Consider the following 25,422-nt stretch of genomic DNA (forward strand, 5'->3'; position numbering starts at 1 on the left):
GCGCTGCGCTGTCAGTTCCCAGCAACTGTTCTCCGTATTGTAAAAAACATTCTCAAAATAACACGCTGCAAAGAACTCTGCTGCCGGGCTCTCGGAACGGGTGGAAGCGCGATAAGGCGGCTCCGTGGGTAGAGAGGAGAAAACACCTGTGGTTGAGACGCCCCGTCCCGTTACTGGGGTGCAGCCATGGGGGGTGCGGGGCGCCACTGTTGCTTCCCCCGGACAGAGAGCCGTGTGCACGGCTGAGCATCCCGAGTGTGCGGTAGGCAGAGCCGATGGACCAGAGTCGGTATGTCCCTGGGAGCACAAACATGGCCTTTGAGCGCTGGACTATATTGTCCTTCAGCTACTTGCTACAATTAAATGGCCCAGTATTCGGAGGGACCCTTATGGGTGGGAGCTAAGGGGTGACCCGGCAGCAGGAGCTCCCTCAACTCTCCTGGAAAATGAAGCCAGACATATCATGTAAGTAACAAAAATGGCTCGCTATGCAAAAACTGTAAAAACCCTTTCAAGAGAAGTCTCTACCACCCCCACTCAGTTGTCATTGCTAATGGCCCACTAAATATTCTGCAGAGGTCACTAAGCACAACTAGGTCTGTCTTAGGGATCTTAAACTCACATTTCTATAAGGCAGGCCACTCACTGACCACGCTTCTGGCCATCTTTTCATTAAATTGCAGGCCTTTTCTGCAGTGGAGGAGCTATATAAAGCATCCACCAGAATAGGAACAGAATCCTCCAGGCTTGGGCTTTCCAAAATCCTAAAGTGAATCAGCCTGGTCACATAATCGAAGGGGAGACTAAACTCCCTGAAACACTCCCTGCTCTCAAGTGAGTTAATCCAAGCTGCTGGTCATTCATGGGTAACTGGACTGAATGCAGTCTTCACCGGAAAAGTCTACAGCCCTCTCCACTTTATTTCTGTGATACTCTGGCTAGAAGGATGAATGCCAGGCAAAGTCACCTCCCTGTAGTCTTTTGCAAAGCCTGAGCAAGGTTTAAGGCCAAAGTCACACCCAAAACATTTTGCTTTGTTCTTATACTGAGACCACTAGCCAAGAGTTGTGAAATTACAAAGCATTATGGGGATTGGCATGCAAATGAGCAGGATTATATTTAGAACAGGGTAAAAAGAGAATTAACTACATACTATGAAACCCTGAAGAGCTCTCTCAGTATCTTTCCCAAAGATGTGTACCAAACTTGCTGGAAGGGATCTTGCAAGTTCTTAAGAAAAGTAAAAATATGTAAGGGATATTTACAATCCTCAAGAAATACCACTGCCTCTTTCTTTTTTTAATTTTATGGGTTTCTTTCTTTCCCTTTCTTGCATCCTATTTATGTCCCCTGTTCCTGTCATTATAACCCAGAACACTCTCTACTAAATAGACTTATACCATGTTTTTGATCACTTGATTGTGTGTGTGTGTGTGTGTCTTATTTCAAATTAGAAGACTTAGGGTTAATCTCTCTGAGGTCAGGTTGACATGTTATAGGACTTGTGATGTGTTTCTCCGGATCGGACTCCAGCGACAAGCCATGCAAAGGAATGCATAATAACCAGCTAATGGGTTCAAGCTGTTGCCACAATCAGAAATGTACAACAAACACTATTTTTTTCTCTCTTTTGTCCCCCCAGTCATTTTTTTTTCTTTCTTAAATCAAAAGAAAGTGTCCAAGATGAGTTTGAAGGAAAAGGCCTTCCTTGGCTGGGCCTCTCTTTGAGTAAGAAAGACAGCCATCAACACAGGAAGCCTCTGTGTCTGGCCAAGAGAATGAGGAGTGAAACCAGCATGGATGTTTTCCACAGTAGAATGACTCTGAATGGTTTTCCTTGGATACACAGCAGTGCTTGGCTTTAGGTATCTCAGGAAACTATGAGAGAGGGAAAAGAAGACATAGAGAGACTTAATTTATCGTCCCAAAGAAACTTAATTTTGGCCACCAAACCTACCACGTTGGTAGACTTCCACTCCTCCATCAAAGCTACTTTATTCTAGTTGCTCAGGCCAAAGGCGTGGCATCAACCTTGACTCCTTCAGCCCATCCACTTTGCACTCCATAGCCAATCTTTCAGGAAATGCTATTGGTTCTGTCCCTTAACTACATTCAGACTGAGGACATTAATTCATATACTGAGACCCAAAAAGTGGAGGCTGCTCCAGTCGCTGGGACCTTGTCACACATCTAGTGTGTGACAGCACACACAGTCAGCCTCCACTTACCCGAAACCTAACAAACATTGACAAACATCATGATCCTCCAACTCAACTTAGCTAGTAGCTTCCTTTACCCTGAAAAATAGGACCTGCTAGTATTATAAGGAAATCCCCGGCCAACCACGCTGTTTCCACGTTGCTTCTTCTAACTCTCCGTAAAACTTGCTCTTGCCCCAAATCCCCCAGAAAGTGTGCTCCACTACTCATGCGGCACTGTACTCCCCCAATCTGTGCATTGTTTTCCTTTGAATAAAGGACATCGAACTAGTTACAAGGCTTTACTCTGCGTGTCATTTCACAATGTGACTTTTTCTTTTTTAAAAAAGTAATAGGACTCTCTTAATCTGCAGGGCTTCTCCCTGTGGCTCGCAGCCACCACGTGTCACATGGACTGCTGCGCGAACCTCTGCATGGGGTCTCTTCCATCATTCATTCATTCTTAACAGTACTCACACGAAATTTATCTCATGCTTGCTACGCACTACTTTTCCAGATGCTACTGTTATAGAGGTGAATAACAACGACAATGTCCCAGATCTCAGGAAGCTTACCTTATACCCTTACTCAAAAATAAGGCACTTCTTGGTGCCCTTCCTTTTTTTTTTTTTTAAGATTTTATTTATTCATGAGAGACACAGAGAGAGAGGCAGAGACACAGGCAGAGGGAGAAGCAGGCTCCACGCAGGAGCCCGATGTGGGACTCGATCCCGGAACTCCAGGATCACTTCCTGTGCCGAGGGCAGACGCTCAACCGCTGAACCACCCAGGTGCCCCAAGTTGGTGCCCTTCCACGCCTACTTTATCTTCATGGTACTTTTCACCATATGTATATATGATAGTAATTTATCACTGAGTATTATCCTTCTCTCCATCATTGGAATATAAGCTTCTTGAGGGCAGGGAATCTGTTGGTTTTATTTACGGCTGTATCCTTAGTGTGTGAAACAGGACTCTGCCCATAGAAATTGCTCAATCATTATTAGGTGAGTAACTATACGAGTTTTAAAATTGTGTCTAAAGAAAGAGTAAATAGATGGAATAAGAATGTTCCTGTAACTAAGGGCATGTGATTAGAAGCTAGATTTAAGAATATCTATTTTGAGGGCACCTGGATGGCTCAGTTGGTTAAGCCTCTGCTCAGGTCATAATCCTGGAATCCAGGGATCAGGGCTCCCTACTCAGCAGGGAGTCTGTTTCTCCCTTTCCCTCTACCCTTCACCTTGCTAGTGCTCACTTGCAGTCTCTCTATCAAATAAATAAAATCTTAAAAAAAAAGAAAAAGAATATTTATTTTTGCTTCTCTAAGGCTTCTTAGAGTTCCCTGATTCTAGAATTCACAGCAGGTGAATTCAGGCTGGTGAGGATATCCCTTAGCTAATATGATACGGTCACAAAATTCTAGGGCAACACATGGGCCAAAGAACAGCTCAGTAGAATAGATTTGTTACCTGAGCACTGATTAGAGAGCTGTAAACTTTGAAAGGAATTGTCATCAAAGTGTACAAGAACATCAAGAGCCTTGTCTTAATTTAAAGAATTAAAAAACAATTGATAATTGGGTTTCAAGAAAAAAGTAGGAATCAAGAATGGTGTGTTGTTTAAGGATCTGGATTTAGAAATAGGGGGAACCTTGGTCCATATTTATTTATTGACTTACTTTTATTTATTGAGTACGTAGTATGGGCACCTAGACAGTAGGAATAAAATACGTGAATCAAATAGACAAAATGCATGCCCTCTTAAAGCTTATGTTTTAGGAAAGGGACAAATCTAGGGTTAAAAATGAAAATATATGGTGTTTAAAATGGTAGGAGGTGCACTGAGGACAAATAAACCAGGATTAGGGAAGGTGACAGTCACTCCAGTGTCTTGAGATTGGGCTGGAATTTTACATACAGAGTCACAGAAGGTCAGGTGAGATAATGGTAGCTTAGACCAAATGGTAACAGTACAAGCAGTGAGAAATGGTCACATATTAGATATGTTTCAAGGTTAAACCAACAGTATTTGCTGATGGACTCGACCAGGGTGTGAGAAAAAGAGGAACTGAGAATTACATTAAATCTGTTGGCCAGAGCAACTCAAAAGGTAATGGTGTGCCTCACAGCCAGGGGGAAAAATGTGGGAGGAATGGTATTGGGGGAAAGATCAGGAATACATCTGTGGACATTCCTATTAAATGCTGAAGTGAGGGATCCCTGGGTGGCGCAGCAGTTTAGTGCCTGCCTTCAGCCCAGGGAGTGATCCTGGAGACCCAAAATCGAGTCCCGCGTTGGGCTCCCTCAATGGAGCCTGCTTCTCCCTCTGTGTCTCTGCCTCTCTCTCTCTCTCTCTATGTGTGTGTCTCTCATGAATAAATAAAATCTTTTTAAAAAATTAAAAAATAAAATTAAAATAATAATAAATGTTCAAGTGAAAGAGTGTCTGGGTGGCTCAGTCAGTTAAGCATCTGCCTTCAGCTCAGGTAAGGATCTCAGGGTCCTGGGATGGAGCCCTGTGTAAGCATCTGGCTCCCTGCTCAGCAGGGAATCTGCTTCTCCCTCTTCCTCTGCTCTTCCTCCCCACTCATGCTCTCACACTCTCCCTCTCTCTCAAATAATGATCCTTTAAAAAAAATATGTTGAAGTGAAATGTTAAGCAGGCAGGCAGATATCTGAGATTAGAAATCTAAGGGATGACCTGGGCCAGAGACACAAACTTGGGATTCGGCAGCCTCTAGGTATTATTTAACAATGCTGGAGGAGAGGAGCAAGGAAGTGAGTGGAGATAGAGGGCAGAAAGGTCTGAGGTATGTAGCGTCCTGAGGGGAAATGAGGACCCAGGAAAACGACTGGAGACAGTGATCAGTGAGACAGAGGGTACACCGTGAGAGCATGGTGTTCTGAAGGTCAAGAAACCACAATATTTCAGAGGAGAACATGTTCACTTTGTTAAATGCTGCTGAAAGTTCAAGGAAGATGAGAAGTGAGAATTAATTAGTGCGTGAAGGGCGCCTCTGTGGCTGTTGGTGAGGCGTCTGCCTTCAGCTAAGGCCATGATCCTGGGGTCCTGGGATTGAGCCCCACCCAGGGCTCCCTGCTCGGCGGGGAGCCTGCTCCTCCCTCTGCTGCTCCCCCTGCCTGTGCGCTCTCTCTCTCTCTCTCTCTCTCTCTCCAATAAACAAATAAAATCTTTAAAATAATAATAATAGAGACACCTGGGTGGCTCAGTGGATGAGCGTCTGCCTTTGGCTCAGGGCATGATCCCAGGGTCCCGGATGGAGTCCCACATCAGGCTCCTAGCATGGAGCCTGCTTCTCCCTCTGCCTGTGTCTCTGCCTCTCTCTGTGTGTCTCTCATAAATAAATAAATAAAATCTTTTTAAAAATAAAAAATAAAATAATAATAATTAGTGCATGAAAACACCATCAGAATCACTGAGGGCCTTCCCCTGAGCACCTATGAGTATCTTAATAGCCACCTCATAATGGTCTTCTGGGGAGCATATATTAAATTATTCAAGTCATATTTCCTGAGTACCTACCGTGTGTGTGTGTGTGTGTGTGTGTGTGTGTGTGTGTGTACTGGTCCTAATGAAGTCGTGGGGATGAAAACTGATTGGAGTGTTTCCAAGATACAATCAAAGTGAATTGGAGACATCTGATGTAGACATCTCTTTCAAGGGATTTTACTGTAAATGAAGACAAGGAAATGGTGCTGTAACAGCCAGAGAAAGTGGAATCTCATGTGAGAGAAATAAGAGCATGGTCATGGGCGCTCTCTCTGTAAGAGACCGGGGACAAGAGGCCTAACATTCTTGAATGGGCAACACAGGTGACATCTAGTGTTCAGATAGAGGGCTTGCCCATAGCAAAGAGCAAAGAAGGTTCATCCACAGGGAAGTGAGGATGGAGCATGGGATCTTGGCTCCTTAAACAAGAAGAGACGGTTCAGGTGTACAGGGAGATAAAGGACAGTGAACATATTAAAGATTAAATAAGATTATTAATGCAAAACTCTTAGCCCAAAGCAAGTTAATTAGCAACTATTCCTGCCATTACTTTTACTGTTCTGATTTTTCAAACTAGTTTACATCAGGGACTATGTCTTATTTATCTTTTCAGTCCCCAGCTCTTTCACAATGCTTGAAATAGAGTGGAATTAATACACTATGATATAAGCTGAATAGAGGGGAAAAATCAAGAATATCCTCTGCCTTCCTTTTTAATATCCAAAATATCTATAATAAGTGACTAGCCATTTCCATGGTTTCAATCATCGAAAATATTTTCTACTTTTTCAAAAACCAATTTATATTTTGCTATATGAACACACAGAAACATTTCCCTTGGTCCTGATGTGAAAGATAGAGGGGGGGAAAAACGGTTTCAAAATAAATGCAGAAAGAATTCTGAAGAGGCAAAAAACACATACCAGACCTTTGTGAAACATATAGGCTATTCTAATGTTAGCAAATATGCATTTAATCACAGAATCGCCCATTAAGTCACTTGGATCTGTAAATTTTATCCACAGTTCAAACAGGGGAAATCTTAGTCATATACTTCCAGTATCACAGAATGAAAATCAAGGTGGTGATTAACCTGTTATTATTAGATGTTTATACATTAAATACACAATCAATTTTATCTTTGATACACATAAGCCAAAAAAGAAAATAAAAATATTATAGACACACAAAATATTCCCATGAGCTGATTCCCAAATCATACCTATACCAGCCTGAGCAAGGTGTACAGACCTACTTCTCCCTGGATAGATTTTCTCATTCATTTCTTTAATAGAGGATGGTTCTGAAGGCCTCTGGCCTTCAGATTTGATGGTAATTCATTTCAAAGCCATAGGCAGGCACATTGTCTAGAATTATAGAATAAGGTTGGGAGGGAGAGATAAATTACTGTGTGTGCATCTCCATCTCTGGGTCAACACATGTTAGACATACAGGTGAGGTTATAGTTGTTAAAACAGCAGTTGGAAACTAAAATAGATAGTAATCAAAATGAATCAAGGATTGATGATCAGAAGGCTGAAGGTAGCACTCCACTAAAAAGTCATAATCTCATGGGGCATCTGAGTGGCTCAGTTGGTTAAGTGGCTGACTCTTGATTTTGGCTCAGCATGTGACCTCAGAGTCCTGGGATAGAGCCCCACATCATGCTTCATGCTCAGCAAGGAGTCTGCTTGAGGATTCTCTCTCCCTCTTCCCTCTGGTCCCCCCCCCGCCCCCACCCAGCTTGTACACCCACTCTGTCTCAAACAAATAAATAAATCTTTAAAACAAAGAAAGTCATAATCCTGTGCCCAATTTTTCGATCTGATCTAGTTTTAAAGCTTGCAAAACAGTAACTAAAGGAGAAGCCGGGTCATCATGAGGAAAGATCTTCCAACACCAAGACTAGAGGTCATGATTCCTCTAGTCTTTCCTCAAGGGGGTCCTAGGGCGAACTACTAATGTCACTGGAAACTGAAAAAGAGGGCTACCTAAACACCAGGGGGCAGATGGATATAAGTTTCCAGTTGACACAGGTACCCAGAAACTTGAGGCATCAGCAGAGCTCCTCTGTTAGTGTGAAAGCATGCTAAGGCCAATTAATAAGCAGACTCCTGGTCTAGCTCTGGCTCTCTGGCTTCTTTGGCCCACTAGCTTTACAGATATACCTACTGGTCATTTGCACAAACCTGTATTGATTAATTGGAGTGGATAAATATGGCAATTAGCACCCTTCAATGTTGGTTTCTTGGCCTGTAGGGTAACAGCAATTAAGGTGGGAAGATCAAGTAGAAAGCTCTAAAACTGTCCCCTACCTTTACCCCAAAACATAAAATCAAGAGAGCAAATTTAAAATTTGCATCCTAAGAGAATGGCCTTAAAGACCAAAAGTTATGCGGCTAGTAATCCCCATTATATGGTCATTTAGTTCATTACTCTGGATAGTACAAAAGCCAGACCAATCCCAATGCGTAACTCAATCATTTAAGAGCCCAAATCAAAAGTGCGGTGATATTTTCCTAGAGCATATTGTCACAGTCTCAAGTACATGGTACACCACCACTGAACTACCAAAGGAGTTCTTTTCCATCCCGCCAGAAAAGCAAAGCAAAGCAGTTTGCATGTACTTGAAACAGATGACAGTACCCATGAAGAGTCTTGACCAGGGCTACAACTGTCCTTCCTCCATTATAATACAGTCCGAAAAGATCTAGTCTGGACATCTTGAAGAACATCCTACTGGTACACTCTCTGGATGACATCATGCAAAACTGACAGATGAGCAAGAAGTGGTAAGACACATGAGCTACAGAGTATTTGTGAAGGACACATGAACTTCGGAGAAGGAAAAGGCCACCCCTGCCAAAATAAATAAATCAATCTTTCAAAGAAGAAAAGGGATGAACACATATTCTAGGTATGGATTTGCCTTTGCTGCTGCTAGAGCCTCAGTTCAACATAAGGAGTGTTTAATGCACTGGCCTGGATCCCATAACATCACATCAGACTAAGAGGTCTACTTAATATCAAGTAAGATGCATGAAAGGTCATGTGGATACAGGATCCAGTAGTTCCATCACATACTGCCCCACCTAGAAGCTGCCATCCTAAATGTAGAGGAATGATCTACAGAAGGCACAAATGAAGCACTAATTCAGAGATGATTCCTTGCAAGGATCGGGCCCCATCCTCCAGGATGCACTGTACATTTTAAATCAGTGTCCTTGGGGGATCTCTGGGTGGCTCAGCGGTTTGGTGTCTGCCTTTGGCCCGGGGCATGATCCTGGAGTCCCGGGATCGAATCCCACATCGGGCTCCCTGCATGGAGCCTGCTTCTCCCTCTACCTGTGTCTCTGCTTCTCTCTCTCTCTCTCTGTATCTCTCATGAATAAATAAATTAAAAATATTAAAAATAAATAAATAAATAAATAAATAAATAAATATCCTTTATAAAGTATGTACTGTCCCAAAGAGAAGAATATATGAATCCAAGAACCAAGGAAGAAAGAAGCAAGAGTGACCCCTTTGACCATCACTCCCAGGGACCAAGTGGGAAATACATATTTCACATCTCTGCACCTCCGGGTTGTTTCCTGTCTTTTCACCAAAGGGAACGTGCTTTCCACCAGGGGGCATAGGAAGAGTCCTACTGAACTCTTAAGTTCCTGCTGCTCTGGGGCACTCAGGCTTCTGTGCCCAGGGACCAAACAAGCAAGGAAGAGAATTGGCAACCTTATAGGACCCAGATTATTGAGAAGTGGCAGGGCTGCTGTTACACAATGGGGGAAGGGAGAAGTATGTATGACACCCATGCAATCGACACAGTTCTTTTAGGTACTACCTCGCCCAGTCTTGATAGTAAATAGACAACCACATGAGCCACAACCTGACAAGGGCATGGTGACCGGGGTCCAGGTCCCAATGCCAAGTAAACCATCAGGACCAGTGAAGAAGTTAGCTAAGAATGAGGAGAATCTAGACTAATTAGTAGAGGACCATAATGAGTATTATTGTGGCCCTAAGACCAACTATGGGAAAAAAGGCCCTGACACCCCCAAAAGAAGAGGCACGTGTAGATTTTAGAGCTGGTGATCCCAGGACTTACACAAAGAAGTGAATGTGAAGAGTGTAAGGAGAGGTCTGTAGCAGACGCTATGAAGCTCTACTCAGCCTCCCCACAGCCGCCTCCCGGTTCAGGATGGAAGGACTCTGTCCTCCAAGTGCTCTCAACCTTCAGCCATCAGCCCTTCTGGAAACTGCCCTTGTCTCAGGTAACCACCCCCCCGCCACCCGGCCCCCAAGGCAGCCTGATCCAGTAAGTGCTTAAAGTGAGCATATAGGTGAGAGGGTAACAACTCCAAAGGCTGTCAGGTCAGCCAAAGCCTTTTAGACCACATCACAGCTCAACTTCCCACTCTGCCCAACTGTCCCCTCCCCTCCCCTTGCACAGATTTTGATCACTAATAAACTTCCTGCATGTTATTTTTCCACAATCTGAGTCCCAAGAAACCCAATATTCAAAGTGAGGCTGGTATTAAATGAATATATGGTTATATGGAATATATGTATGGAATGATTTTTTTCTTTTTTCTTTTTTTTTTTTTTTTACTTAGCCACTATTTTTAAAGGTACAGATTTCACACTCAAATTTAGATATCTTTAAAAATTGGAAAACTTGGAGGGTGTCTGGATGGCTCAGTCAGTCAAGTGTCTGACTCTTGGTTTCAGCTCAGGTCATGACCTCAGGGTCCTGGGATTGAGCCCCATTTGGGGCTCCACCCTGGGTGGGGAGTCTACTTGAGGATTCTCTCCTTCTCCCTCTGCCCCTCCTCTCCCTCTCATGCTCTTTCTCTCTCAAATAAATAAATAAATCTTTTTTTTTAATTATAAAATGTGGGAATTCTGGGCTCCCAGATACAGATTGGTGCCCATCAGCTAGAGTTAAATACTGCCTGCCTTTTGGATAGAACACGTACTCTCCCATTAACGTCTGCTGCTTCCTTTTCCTTGAAGGAGGGTTGGCTTCCATTTATTTATGCTACCTGCCTGGTGTAGAGTCATGTGAATTTCTGCCATGAGATCATCTGGAGAGTCTTGAGTTATCTAGGCATTAGAGAGTAGGGGGCTCTGTGTCTCAAAGGCAAGGGTTGTTGTTGTTGTTGTTGTTTTTTCCAAAGTAGTCTTTGGTGCCTGTTCAGAATTGAGGGAGCAGTGAGTTATCTCCAAGAAACCACCTCCTTCCCCAGCCCACCCCTACCCCACCGCCACTGTGCCCTAAACCACAAGATTGCATCCCGGAACTATCCGCCTGTGTGTTAAAAGCCTGTGTGAGAACATGACTGGAGCTGCAGAGTCTCCGGCAAAGTGCAGTCAGTTCCACCCTTGGGCTGAGCGGAAACACACGTGATTGGATTCAGACCTCTTCCTGAGGAGCACCAAAGCTCCCTCCCAAAACAGGGATTTGAGATTCACTCTTGGATGGAGGCTCACAAGAGCAGGCCAGCCCCCAAACGCAAGAGGCCACCCCAGTTTATATGTTCCAGGTTTCCCCAATCTCTCCAGGAAGGGACTTTGGCTGCTTGTCTTGTAGGGTTTTTTTTCCTCTGATTTCCTGTATTTAGTCATAGCAAATGTCCCAGGAATACGGGGACTCACGAGCCTCTGGGTCCCCATCTTTGCAGAGAAGGAGGCACAGCAGAAACATAAGCTTGAAGGTCTAGTCACAGGTTTCTCTGAGCAAATTCCCCAAGGAGCTGTGGAAGGAAAAAGAGGTTCTTCTTCCATATCACTGGTATGTCAACAAGGTGTACCTCTTTGTTGGACCAGTCACCACGACACTCTGATCCCAAGTGAAACCCTGGATTTCTGACCTCAGGACACTCGGTACCAGTTGGTGACCTGGGCCCTGCGTTTGGTCGGTTCTGAGGGTCCAAGTACTCCATTTTTCACTGAACACAGTGAACATAAGCAGCAAGAACCAGAGACTGAAATGAAGAAATACTGTTAGATTTTTCAAATTCATTTCAGATTGGTTGACTTTATTTTATTTATGCATTTTTTTCAGATGGGCTGACTTTAAAATTAACAGCTTGGGGTACCTAGGCAGCTGAGTCAGGTAAGCACTGGGCTCCCTGCTCAGCGGGGAGCCTGATCCTCCCTCTTCCTCTGCCTGCCACTCTCCCTGCTTGTGTTCTCTCCCTCTCTCTCTTTCTCTCTCGTCAAATAAATAAAATCTTAAAAAAAAAAAAAAAGAATTAACAGTCTGAAAAGCCTTCTAAGCTTTACTTGCCTCATCTATAAAATGGGTCAGTAGGATAATTAAGTGGATCTACTAATGCAAACATGAGAGAACAGGTCTTATGAAACAGAAAGATGAATGATTCATTTAAAAGGAGTTGCGGTTGGGGCAGTTGGGGCACCAGGGTGGCTCAGTTGGTAAGCATCTGCCTTCAGCTGATGTCATGATCCCAGGGTCCTAGGATGGAGCCTCACATTGGACTCCCTGCCCCATGGGGGTCTGCTTCTCCGTTTCCCACTCCTCTTGCTTGTGCTCTCTCTCTCTGTGACATAAATAAGTAATAAATCTTTTTTTAAATAATAAAAAATAAAAGGAGTTGCTGGCGTATCATTATGCCATGGACTGATTAAAAGAATAGGTTCTGGAGTGTTCATGTAAAAGTGAGAGGATGGAAAATGGAGAACCCTTGCCCAAGCCAGCCCATGGGTGTTCCTAATCTTGCCTCCTTGCTGAAATCATGTACTAAATTAGATAAGGACTTCCAGGACTTACAGCACAGTATACTGGGCATCTTCCTAAAAGGTATGCATAATTAACTAATGCATATATAGTAACTAAGTCCTATTTTCACTATTTCATAGCCACAAATAATTTACAATGACTTTCATTTTAAAAATCCCAACGCACTGCTGACAACAGAGATGAACACAGTTTGTTATTGACACTAACCTAATTTATATATTTCCTGGGGATCCTCTACAGCATGAATCAAAGTAATGTCTAAGACATGTTAGTAGAACAATGGTTCTGTTATAATGAGGGCTTAACGCTTAATGCCACTGGTGGCAAGTAATTATCATAACAATCCACATATCTCTGACACAACCTTAATTAAAATTAAAGTTAAAATAAGGAGTCATTTTGTTTCCAAGCAGGAGCTCCAGAAATCACTTGTAGGGGTAGTTAGTTTTAAGGGAAATGGTTACTGAAATTTTATATATTTACTATAGAATTTAAAGTGAATTCATGTATTTACCATAGAATTTAAAGTACATCTAAGAATTTGTTTATCAACTATTTTGTCACCCTAACATTTAGTTTATCCTTAAGACTCCTAAGTTTTTGTCATGTAAAAAGATTGTTTTAATAGGATCCAAGGTCTCTCATTTAAAAGGAGGGACTGTGAAAGGTTCTCACAGAAAACTACTTTATCACAAAGCTTCTTGTAAAAATTTCTATTCAGATAAAGGTAAAAACTGTTTTTGTCACAGAAGTCTGATTTGACTCATTAACATTGTGATGACAAATTTGTAATCTTGCTAATTGACTTTTCATTAACTAGTATAAAAAGATGGTAAAGACTCTTGGAAGTATATTGAATATCTGTAAATCAATCAATGTGATCCACCACATTAGCAAAACAAAAGACAAAAATCATATGATCTTTCAACAGATGCAAAAAAATTTGACAAAATTCAACCTCTATTCATATAAACTTTCTCAACAAAGCGGGTTTAGAGGGAACAAAGCTCAATATAAAAAAGGCCATATATGAAAACCTCATAAGGCACCTGGGTGGCCCAGTGGTTAAGCATCTTGCCTTTGACTCAGGTCATGATCCCTGCGTTCTGGGATAGAGTCCCACATTGGGCTCCCCGTAAGGAGCCTGCTTCTCCCTCTGCCTGTGTCTCTGCCTCTCTGTGTGTCTCTCATGAATAAAAAAATAAAATCTTAAAAACAAGAACAAAACCTCACATCACATTCAATGATGAAAAAATATGGGAGATCCCTGGGTGGCTCAGTGGTTTAGCTCCTGCCTTTGGCCCAGGGTGCGATCCTGGAGTCCCGGGATCAAGTCCCACGTCGGGCTCCCAGCATGGAGCCTGCTTCTCCCTCCTCCTGTGTCTCTGCCTCTCTCTCTCTCTCTATGTCTATCATAAATAAATAAATAAATAAATAAATAAATAAATAAATAAATAAATATTAAAAAAAAAAATAAATGAACTTTTCCTCTAAAATCAGAAACAAGACAAGACATTCACTCTCACCATTTTTTTTTAAAGATTTTATTTATTTATTCATGAGAGACCCAGAGACAGAGAGAGAAGCAGAGACATAGGCAGAGGGAGAAGCGGGCTCCATGCAGGGAGCTTGATGTGGGACTTGATCCCGGAACTCCAGGATCACACCTTGAGCCAAAGGCAGATGCTCAACCACTGAGCCACCCAGGCATCCCCACTCTCACCATTTTTATTCAATATAGTACTGGAAGTCCTACCCACAATATCCAGAAAGAAATCAAAGGAATCCAAATTGGTAAGGAAGAAGTTAAACTGTCACCATTGGTAGATGACCTGATACTATACATAGAAAACTAAATCCTCCACTAAAAAACTATTAGAAGTAACAGATGAGGGCAGCCCAGGTGGTTCAGCAGTTTAGCACTGCCTTCGGCCCAGGGTATGATCCTGGAAACCCAGATATGGTCAATTAATCTATGACAAAAGAGGCGAGAATATGCAATGGGAAGACACTCATTTCAATAAATGGTGTTGGGAAAACTTGACAGCAACATGCAAAGAACGAAACTGGACCACTTTCTTACACCATAACAAAAATAAACTCAAAATGGATTAAAGACTTAAAGGTGAGACCTGACCCCATAAAACTAGAAGAAAACATAGGCAGTAACTTCTGACACCAGCCTTAGCAACATTTTTCTAGATATGTCTCCTCAAGAACAGAATAAAAAAGCAAAAATAAACTCCTGGGACTATACAAAAATAAAAAGCTCTTGCACAACAAAGGAAATCATTGATAAAACAAAAAGGCAACCTAATAAATGGCAGGAGATATTTGCAATGATATATCAATAAGGGATTAATACCTAAAATATATAAAGAATGTATACAACTCAACTCCAAAAAAAACAAAAACAAAAAACAAATTACCTGATTAAAAAATGGGCAAAGGACCTGAATAGACATTTTTCCAAAGAAGACATACAGATGGCCAACAGATACATGCTCAACATTGGTCACTAATCATCAGGGAAATGCAAATCAAAACCACAATGAGATGTCACCTTATACCTGTCACAATTGCTAGACTCAAAAAGAAAAGAAATAACAAGTGTTGCGAGAACATGGATAAAAAAGAATGCTTGTGCCCTATTGGTGGAAGTAAATTGGTGCAGCCACTGTGGAGGGCCAGTTGCCTTTGTTTCAGGTCACGGTCCAGGGTCCTGGGGTCGAGTCCTATATCAGGCTCCCCATAGGAAGCCTGCTTCTCCCTCTGCCTATGTCTCTGCCTCTCCGTGTCTCTCATGAATAAATAAATAAAATCTTTAAAAATTTAAATAAATAAAATAAGACCTAGCATACAACTGGAACACTCTGTGTCTCTCATGAATAAATAAATAAAATATTTAAAAATAAATAAATAAAAGAAGAAATTTAATAAAGAATTGATTCCATTATTGGGTATTTTTGCAAAGAAAACAAAAACACTAATTTGAAAAAATATATGCTCCTCTATCTTTACTGCAGCACTATTTACAAAAGCCAGGATATGAAAGCAACCCACTTGTCTATCTATAAATGAATGAATAAAGAAGATATGGCATACATATACAATGAAATATTACTCAGCCATAAAAAAAGAATGGGATTTCACTATTTGGACAACATGGATGGACCTAGAGGGTATTATACTAAGTGAAATAAGTCACAGAGAATGACAAATAACGCTTGATTTCACTTATAAGTGGAATCTAAAAAAACAAAACAAATGAATAAAGAAACAGACAAAAAGCAGAAATAAGATTCATAAATACAGGGAACAAACTGATCACTGCCAGAGGAGAGGAGAGTGGGAGAGATGGGCAAAACGGTTGAAGGGGATCAGGAGATTAAAAAAAAAATTATTGATGTACAGAGAGAGCTAATGATACTTTTATGACATTTTTTCCAAGTAAAATAGACAATAACAAGCTAATTAACTTAAGAACACAAGGTAGGCCACCTATTTTCCATGATGACATCCACACTTGAGAAACATACCTGAGACAGCCAATCATCCACAGTTAAGAACAGAGTAGGGGATTGGCTGCTCCTCTTCCCCTGACAAATCTCCCATGACCACTGGGGCACCCTCAAGCTAACACAGCACCGGGGAGGCTTGGCCAGAGACACCCCCAGGGCTGGAGGGTGCAGCAGTATCCTCCTTCCCCAGCAATGCCCGTCTCGGCAGCACTGATGGCTGTCAGAGGTGATACCAATCAACCTGCTTGACTGGTCCCTGGGTGGCTTGCTCTCCTCCCTACCTGGCAAGAATTCACTGTTACCCTGACAGTGCCAAGGAAGGAGCACAGAGAGCCCACCACGGAGCTCAGGAATGGAATTCTGGAATTCAACTCTGCTAGTCACACCGTCAAGTATTTCGATTCTAGTTCTGCCAATACTGACTGTGGCCCTCAACAAACTCTGTTTCCCCCTCTGCAAAATGGGGATAACATGGTTAACTTATATGGCAGGAGCATCTGGTGAGATAAGGCGAGTACATGATAGTCTGTGAATGCTCCAGAAACTGATTAATCAGCGTATTTAAAACATTGTTGCTCAGGGTATAGAGTGTTGTTAAGTGATTTAAATCATTAAGTTGAACCCAGTCCAAAGAGAGCCAAACAAATATTTTTCTGGGGAGGCTGTCTCTAGTTTCCTTCATGTTCTCAAAAGTGTGCATGATTCCCCCAAATTCATGCATTCACACCATAGACTAACTACTGCCTCCCAAACCTTACCTCTTAGCCAGCCCTTGGCCCTCAGCTTCGGGTTCAGACATCTCACTGCACGTGGCAAGCCTTAGTCCGAGTGATCCACGGGCACCTCGCGCCCCCTCACTCCCTGCGGTGTCCTGCCCGCATCCCATTTGGGAAAAAGTGCCTATGATCCCAGATGCTGCAAAATGCCTTTGGCAGATGCTCCCAGTTGTCAACCACCTTTAAACACTCCTTCAGCTAAGCAGATCTACCTTGCCCATGGTGACACTGCCCCTGGCATGGGGGTGGGGTGGGGAACATGGGTACCAATGGAGAGTTAAGGCTTGACCCTCTTATCCCAGCTTGGATTAGAACTAAGGGTTCATTCTCTCTTCAGAACTCCCTGCAGGGCTGACTGAGGTTTCTACTAAGGCTGTAACCTCTTTGACCCAATTCTGCTTCCATCCCTTACACTGATGTTGATCTCAAGACCATCCCCTAATAAACTTTTGGAATGTTCATTTATGCCTTATGATCTGTTTTCTAGGGAAACTGGAATATTCAGCATGTCCCAGATAGGTTCCAGAACCTTCTGTACCTTCTCCAGTGCTTTGTAGCTCAGCTCATGATACCTCACCTTCCCTGGTCATCTTACCCAGAAGCCTAGGCCTCCATCTTGGGTGCTTTTGTCCTGTCTGCTCCCTCTGCCTGGATCAAACTCAACCAGTCTGAGTCCTTATCATTCAAGTGTCATATTGAATGTCACCTCCTCACATACCTGCAGGTTTCCAATCATTCCCCAGTACTCTCCGGCTGATGTCTAAGATTCTAAATGTCATGCACAACCTCCCCACCCAATCCCTCGACCACCACCACGTGGCCTCTTCTCACCTCTGTGGCTTCACCTTTCTTCACTCCTGACTTGCAATGTTCGGTCCCAGTAACCCTAGGAACCAGGAGCAACTCTCTCACATCCACCATGCTGTTCCTTGTCTCCAAGCACTTGACCATGTCAGACCTTTTGCCAGAAGCAGTTGTCCCTCCCACTTTTTAAAGATTTTATTTGTTTATTTGACACAGAGAAAGAGCCAGCATGAGAAGGAAGAGTGGAAGGCGGAGAGATAGGGAGAAGCAGGCTCCCCACAGAGCAGGGAGCCCAATGTGGGGCTCGATCCTAGGAGCACTCTGGGATCATGACATGAGCCAAAGGCAAATGCTTAGTCAATGGAGCAACCCAGGCACCCTCTCTCTCTAAAATAAAAGGATCTTTAAAAAAAACAAAAAAACAAAAAAAGATTGCCTTGGATGAATACATGCTAACATGCATATATACCTCTATGCACGAAGCACACATACACCCATGGCTGCATAAACAAATTCACACCAACTATAAACCCCAAGTGAGAGCGGAATCCTGAAGGATTGGACTGCTGAGGGTAGCTGAACATTCTGGGTTAAGGACCTATCACTTAGATTGACTCTTAGTAAAAACACCTTGTTAAAAAGTTAAAGATAACAAATGCAGGAAAACGATTTTTTAAATAAACAGGGAATGGATTAATAGGGTTCAAGTACCAGTATCCAGGCTGGTGGGAATCAAGATCTGTTGACCACAGTCACTTACCTTCTGAGGCCTCACGGTCCTGCACACCATTCTCTTGACATTAGTTACATGTTTTCTCCTAAAATTTGGAGACACATTTAGTGTCTATGTGTATTCATATCTCCCCTCCCCTTCCACCTCTTTCTCAAGCTTCTCAGTCTCCATCTCTCTGTTATTGCAGTAGCTTCATTCTTCTTTTAGATCTTCAAAGAGATCACTCCATGAGACCGGAGCTATCAGCTCAGTCCTACAGCTGAAGTACATGATACTGGAAAAGGCCTATGGTTTGCGCACCTCTGAGCCCATAGTTAATGAGACCATCAGTGTAGGGCTCTGACCCTTCATCCAGAGATGCGCCATCGGTGGTCACAAGCTACCTGGCTTCATCTTAGTTATACAGGGGTGGGCTGGGCGGGGCTCATGCCCTGGCCAAAGCTTCAGCAACACCAAACTGAGTGTCAAATGAAATAAGACGGTGCACAGTATTAGAAACAGCTAAGTGCTGAGCCACACACAATTACTATCCTGAGATCCAAGACATAACGACGAGGTATCGTGAAAAGACAAAAGAAATTAGGAGTCGTGAGACCCAAGTTTTAGCCGTGTCTACTTTATTAACAAACTGCTTGACCTCACACAATTCATTTACCCTCACTTCATCTGTTTAATAGATAATATATTACTTGCTTCCAACTTCTTTGGGCTGATGATCAAATGAGATCATGGAAATGCCCCTGTTTGAAAGAAAATGCACTCCAAAGGCTATATGAACACCAAGCTTTAGCATTATGTTTCCGCCAGGTTACAAACGTATCCGGGACTGATATCCACGCAAAGCCCTATTTACCACTGTTGCTTTCCAAGCCTGACCTTCCTTTAAGTATCTCTGTTTTTCAAATTATGTATTTCTCCAGATGCACATTTTCACTTTTCCAGGCTGATCTCATTTGTTCATTTCCTGTCCATCTTTCTACTCTCTAGGTTGCTCTGTACTATGTCTCTTCCTCACTAGTGTCTGTGACACCACCATATCTACCCTCATCTGCAGATCTAATTATCAGAATAGGTTTACAACTTCCTTCCAAGCCATTCATAACAACGCAAGATGAGATGTGCCTGAAGCTGAGCTCTGCAGCATCCTCCTGGAACTTGTTGCATGCCATTTTTCATTCTCGGTGGGGTTTTCAGCCAGTTTCGAGGTCATTTCACATGGTTCAGAGAACTCCTAACCCAACCCAAGACTTGTTTTGTTTTGTTAATCATATGAGAACCAGATCTTATTTCTCCTGCCCATAAGAAAATAAACAAAGTACAATAAAATAAGTTATAACATGCCAACACATGAAGCAGGGAGCTTAAAGACCAGAGAATAAATTAGTGGGTTCCTCGCCAAAGATCCCCTGTCTCACATCAATATGAGAATGCTCACTGGGATTCTCTCTGTGTGTTGATCCAGAAATCAAGAAGACCTAAGTTTTCCGAGTGGAATTCCAAATCCTTGTGTTTCTTTCCAGTAGAAACCTGTAGCCAAGTTCCTCCATAAACCTGAGGAATGGGATGCATAATCTTTGAGGCTCTCTACAAAGGAAATGACTTCTCTTTGTTGTTTTTCTCAGTAAATTGGCTGACATTAGAGTCCTGTCTTTGCTTCCATTACAACACTTGGCAGTTACTAAAGAGAATGGAGCCTGAAGAAAGAGAAAGAACACAAAGACTAATCTATGGGTGAATAAACTTGAGAAACGGTTTTGATGACATTATTGCAAACAATTTTCTTTTCTTCTGAGCTTGGATTTAGTTTTGGTTTTCTTTTGGTTTTCTTTTTGTTTTATTTTTTTTGTTCTTTTTAAGATTTATTTATTTATTTTAGAGAGAGTGAGAGAAAAAGTGCAAATGGCGGGGAGGGGCAAAGGGAGGAGAGAATCTCAAGCAGACTCCTCGCTGAGTGCAGACCCTAATGTGGGGCTCAATCTCACAACCCTGATCTAAGCTGAAATCAAGAGTCGGACACTTAACCGACTGAGCCACTCAAGCATATCTTGTTTTGTTTTTTAATTGAGTTCAGCATGGATGTGGCGGGGTGGGGGTGGGGGGAAGCTTGGTCTCCCAATTTCTAAAACACATCTCTGCTTCTTCCTGAGCACTTGTGGCCATGGGCTTTCCTGGCAGCAGTTTTGCCTTTTACAGGTCAATTTTCATTCAAGTTCTCAACAGGTGGACATTCAGGTTGGATAAAACTGTGGTGTTCTTTCTCAACTATCTTGAAGATGTCCAAATTTCTTTTAAAAATACATTTAAAATATTTTTAATACCACAACCATGGAAATGCTAAGTTTCAGTTTCCAAATAAAGAGAGAAAATAAAATGAAAAGCTGCAAGTATCTAAATACCAGAAGTTAACTGCAGTGCTTGAAGAATAGTCTCACTGACATCAATTTATGTGTGAAAGTGGAAAAGCATGAACCTGGGACACAGACATGGGTTTCCATCCTGGCTACATCAAATACTTGCTTTATGAAAGTGTGCAGTTTTATTAACCTTTCTGAGTTTGCTTGCTTTTCTGCCAAATGGGGATAATACTATTTTCTTTTGTGAAGCAATGTTTGGAAGAAATGTGCAAAATGGTGGCTCGTAAATACGGCATCTGGTGCATAGTAGGTGATCGGTAAATGTCAGCTGCTTCCCTTGTACCCCCATATACACAATGGCAGACTCTGTCATCTTTTATTAATACACATGGCTCACTTTCTCATAACACCATTACCAGGCAGTTATGAACTGCTAAAAGGAAAATGTCCTTTCCCGAATTTAATAACAAGGATAATGATACTATGCAGGCAGCACTCTAAATGCTTTTATATGCATTATTTCATTTAAGCCTCACAAAGGGAGATAATATTCCTTTTCCCATTTACAGAAAAGGACGCGGAAGTTCAGAATGGTTAAATGACATCTTAGTCAGTAAATGGGGAAGGATTCAATGTGTACAAAATAATCACATGTAATGCCTGCCACACAATAAATTCTTAATAAACATCAGAAATTTGGTGAAAGAATATGATTTTTTGTAATATAATTAGAACCCCCTTTGTAATACTTTTCTACATATTTATTGATATAACTTATATAAAATTCACCATTTAAAGTGTCCAATTCAATGTTGTTTAGTATATTCACAGGGTTGTACAACCATCACCACAACCTAAAGTATAGAACAATTTTCTTTTAAAGATTTTATTATTCATGAGAGACAGAGAGAAAGAGGCAGAGACATAGGCAGAGGGAGAAACAGGCTCCCAATGGGGAGCCCAACACAAGACTCGATCCCAAGACCCTAAGATCACATTCTGAGCCAAAGGCAGATGCTCAACCACTGAGCCACCCAGGTGCCCCAGAACAATTTTTGTCACTAGAAAAGTCCTTTATTTTTTTTTTTTTAGTCCTTTATTTGTTAAAATCTGGGTTTTCATAGCTTTCTTAAAGAAGAAAATACTACTGTGCCAAAAGTGGTACTTCCCCCATACTGTTGGTTAGAATATAAAATGGCACAGCCACTCCAAAAAATAATTTGGCAGTTTCCTATAAGACTAAACATGCAATAAGTATTCAACTTAGCATTTGCACTTCTGGGCACTTTTTTTTTTTTAAGATTTTATTTATTTATTTATTTATTTATTTATTTATTTATCTATCTATCTACTCATTTGGTCAGGGGGCAGAGGAGAAGTTGAGGGACAAGCAGATTCCTCACTGAGCAAGGAGCTGAATGCAGGGTTTGATCTCACAACGCTGAGATCACTACCTGGGCCAAAATCAAGAGTCGGACACTTAACCAAATGAACCACCTAAGCACCCCTTGGGCATTTATCCCAAAAAAATGAAAACTTGTATTCTTTGAAATACTTGTACACACCTGTTCATAGCAGTTCCATTCCTAATAAACAAAAAGTGGAAACAACCCAAATGTCTTTTAATAGGTGAATGGGTACATAAAGTCCGTGTACGGCCGGCCACACCGGGCAATACTACTCAACAAGAAGGGTCAAACCATGGATAGGTGAAAAATTAGACTGGATCTTAAGGGCATTATGTTTAATGAACAACAACCAATTCCCAAACTGATACACTGTGTGATTTCATATATACAACATCCTCAAAGTGACAAAACTATAGAGATGGAAAACAGATTAGTGTTTGCCAGGGGACAGAAATGGAGTAGGTGTGACAAAGTGATAGCGTGAGAGAGTTCCTTTGTAGTGATGGAACAATTCTGTTATTTTGATCACAATAGTGGTTATATGGATATGCGTGGAATAAAACTGCATAGAACTACACACATGCACATGATATGCAAGCAAAAACCAGTGAAACCTGAATTAGGCCCTGGCGCCCAATTAACATCATTGTACCAATGTTAATTTCCTGGTTTTGATATTATATTGCTGATATATCTTATATATATGTGACCACTGGCAAAAGCTGAGGGAAGTATTCAAAGAAATTCATGTATTATTTTTGCAACTTCGTGGGAACCTGTAATCATTTCAGAATAAAAAAGTTAAAATGGTAGCATTTGAAAAAGCAAGCCAAGATGAATTTTGAAGTTACCCGGACCCAAAGCCGACATGTATATGACTTTTCAGAATGTTCTTATAATTGACATTACGTGATCCTCACTGCTAGAGATCTAATGGAAAGATCAAAATCACAACACAGATCACTCAAAATGGAAAATTATTCAAGAGAATGGAAAGAACATCTGGAGAGAACAATAAAAGCAGAGCTTCAAGAGTACTTTATAAACACAAACTACATTAAAGAAGTAAAAGACACTGTAGTAAAGGTGGAAAGAGCAAAGTAATCAGAAACTATACAAGTAATCCCACGAAAAGGATTGTCTTAACACATCATCATAATGAGGAAGACGACTCAAACTCTTGAAAACACTCTTAAAGGTAGGTTTGGATTTCATTTTAAACCACTAGAAATTCCTAAAGTGAGATATTAACATTAAAAAACAGGGTATCCCTGGGTGGCTCAGCGGTTGGGCGCCTGCCTTTGGCCCAGGGTGGGATCCTGGAGTCCCAGGATCTAGTCCCACATCGGGCTCCCTGCCTACTTCTCCCTCTGCCTGTGTCTCTGCCTCTCTCTCTCTCTCTCTCTGTCTCTCATGAATAAGTAAATAAATAAAATATATTTTTTAAAGACATTAAAAAACAGTCATAGCTGGGGTACCCGGGTGGCTCAGTTGTTTGAGTGATCAACTCTTGATTTTGGCTCAGGTCATGATCTCTGAGTTCTTTTTTTTTTTTTTTTTTAAGATTTTATTTATTTATTCACGAGAGACACCCAAGAGAGAGGAGACAGGCAGAGACACAGGCAGAGGGAGAAGCAGGTTCCATGCAGGGAGCCCGCCGTGGGATTCCATCCCAGGTCTCCAGGATCATGCCCTGGGCTGAAGGCAGCACTAAACTGCTGAGCCACCGGGCTGCCCTGATCTCTGGGTTTTGAGATTGAGCCCTATGTCGGACTCTGCACTCAGCATGGCATCTGCTTGAGATGATCTCTCTCCCTCTCCCTCTGTCCTTCCCTGTGCACACTCCCTCTTTCTCAAATAAATAAATAAATCTTAAAAAAAAAAAAAAAGAAAAGAAAAAAGACATGGCTATGGCAAGGATACCTCTAGGGTACCTGGCAAAAGCAAAACCACTCAAAAGACACCTTAGACCCAAGTTTATGAGATTCTTTCAAAAACACACCACCTAACATGAGTTCAAATTAAAAAGTATAAAACACATAAGATAGTAATCTACTATGAACAAGATTTAGTTGACATAAAAAGTATACTGAGAACTCTCTGGGGCACCTGGATGGCTCATTTGGTTAAGTGTCTGCCTTTGGCTTAGGTCATGATCTCAGAGTCCTGGGACTGAGCCCCATATCAGGCTCCCTGTTCAGTGGAGAGCCTGCTTCTCCTTCTCTCTCCCTCTGTGCTCACTCACTCTCTCTCTCTCTCTCAAATAAATAAATAAATAATCTTAAAAAAAAAAAAAGACCTCTCAAAGCTTCACAGAATAAAACAATCAGATAGATAAAACCAGTATGTTTAAGTTGATGAAGTTCCCAGTACAGATAAAACTTAAGTATAGGAATAGAATAAGATACAATCAAACCAGAACATGCAGATTTAAATAATCATTGAATTGAAAATAAATTTTTATTTTCTGGAAATCAAAAACAAAAAATATTCAATGAAAACAAACACTTAATGACCAGGTAAGGTGAGATTAAATACATCTGAAAAGAGAATTTGCGAACTGGAATGTAAGTATGATGAAATAACTTTAATCGTGGCAAAGAATGAACAGAAATGGAAAATAGGATAGAGAGGTTGAGAAACCCAAACATCAGTGAGATAGTTCACCCTAAGTTAATAGGAATTGTAGACAGGAAAGCAGAGGACATGGAGAAAGACAATACTCATGGCTAAGATAGTTCCAGAATAATATGAATCCTCAGATTCAGAAAGTATTTTGAGTTCAGAACGGGGAAAAGAAAAACATCTACTAAGTCTACTAAAATCACAGAACTCAGAAACAAAGAAAAGACGCTAAAGGCAATCAGAGAGAAAGGAATTTTGATTCTGAAATCTTATCAGATTTTGAGAGACCCTTGGCATCTTTAAAGAATTATCAAATACCAAATAAAGGTTAGCATTTAGCGTGTTTTATTTAATTCTTGGTAATCTATCAAGTCACATGTGGCCATGATAAGAATTTTCCCTTTGTATGTAGTATAGTTTTTCAAAATCTCTACTACATGATGACTTTGATCTTAAGAAAGTGATGGGAACCTGGGTGGCTCAGTCAGTGAAGTGCCTGATTCTTGATTGCAGCTCAGGTCATGATCTCCGGGTCCTCGATCACACCCTCTGTTGGGCTCCAAGCTTAGCAGGGAATCTGCTCCAGGATTCTCTCTCCCTCCTCCTCTGCCCCTCTCTCTGCTCTTGTACACTCATGCTATCTCTCAAATAAATAAATCTTTAAAAAAAAAAAAAAAAGAATGTGATCTCTGGCTCTAGAGCAGATAGCAAAGATCCTAACCCTGGCAT

The 25,422-nt window shown here is 41.6% G+C and overlaps 1 protein-coding gene across 1 annotated transcript in view; it reads right to left on the bottom strand.

Annotated features, from left to right (window-relative positions):
• DPYSL3 (dihydropyrimidinase like 3) overlaps positions 1-25,422 on the bottom strand; it is a 119,629-nt gene that overhangs the window by 62,688 nt on the left and 31,519 nt on the right. The window lies entirely within an intron of this gene.

Source organism: Canis aureus, chromosome 5 (assembly GCF_053574225.1).
Source record: "Canis aureus isolate CA01 chromosome 5, VMU_Caureus_v.1.0, whole genome shotgun sequence".
NCBI lineage: Eukaryota > Metazoa > Chordata > Mammalia > Carnivora > Canidae > Canis > Canis aureus.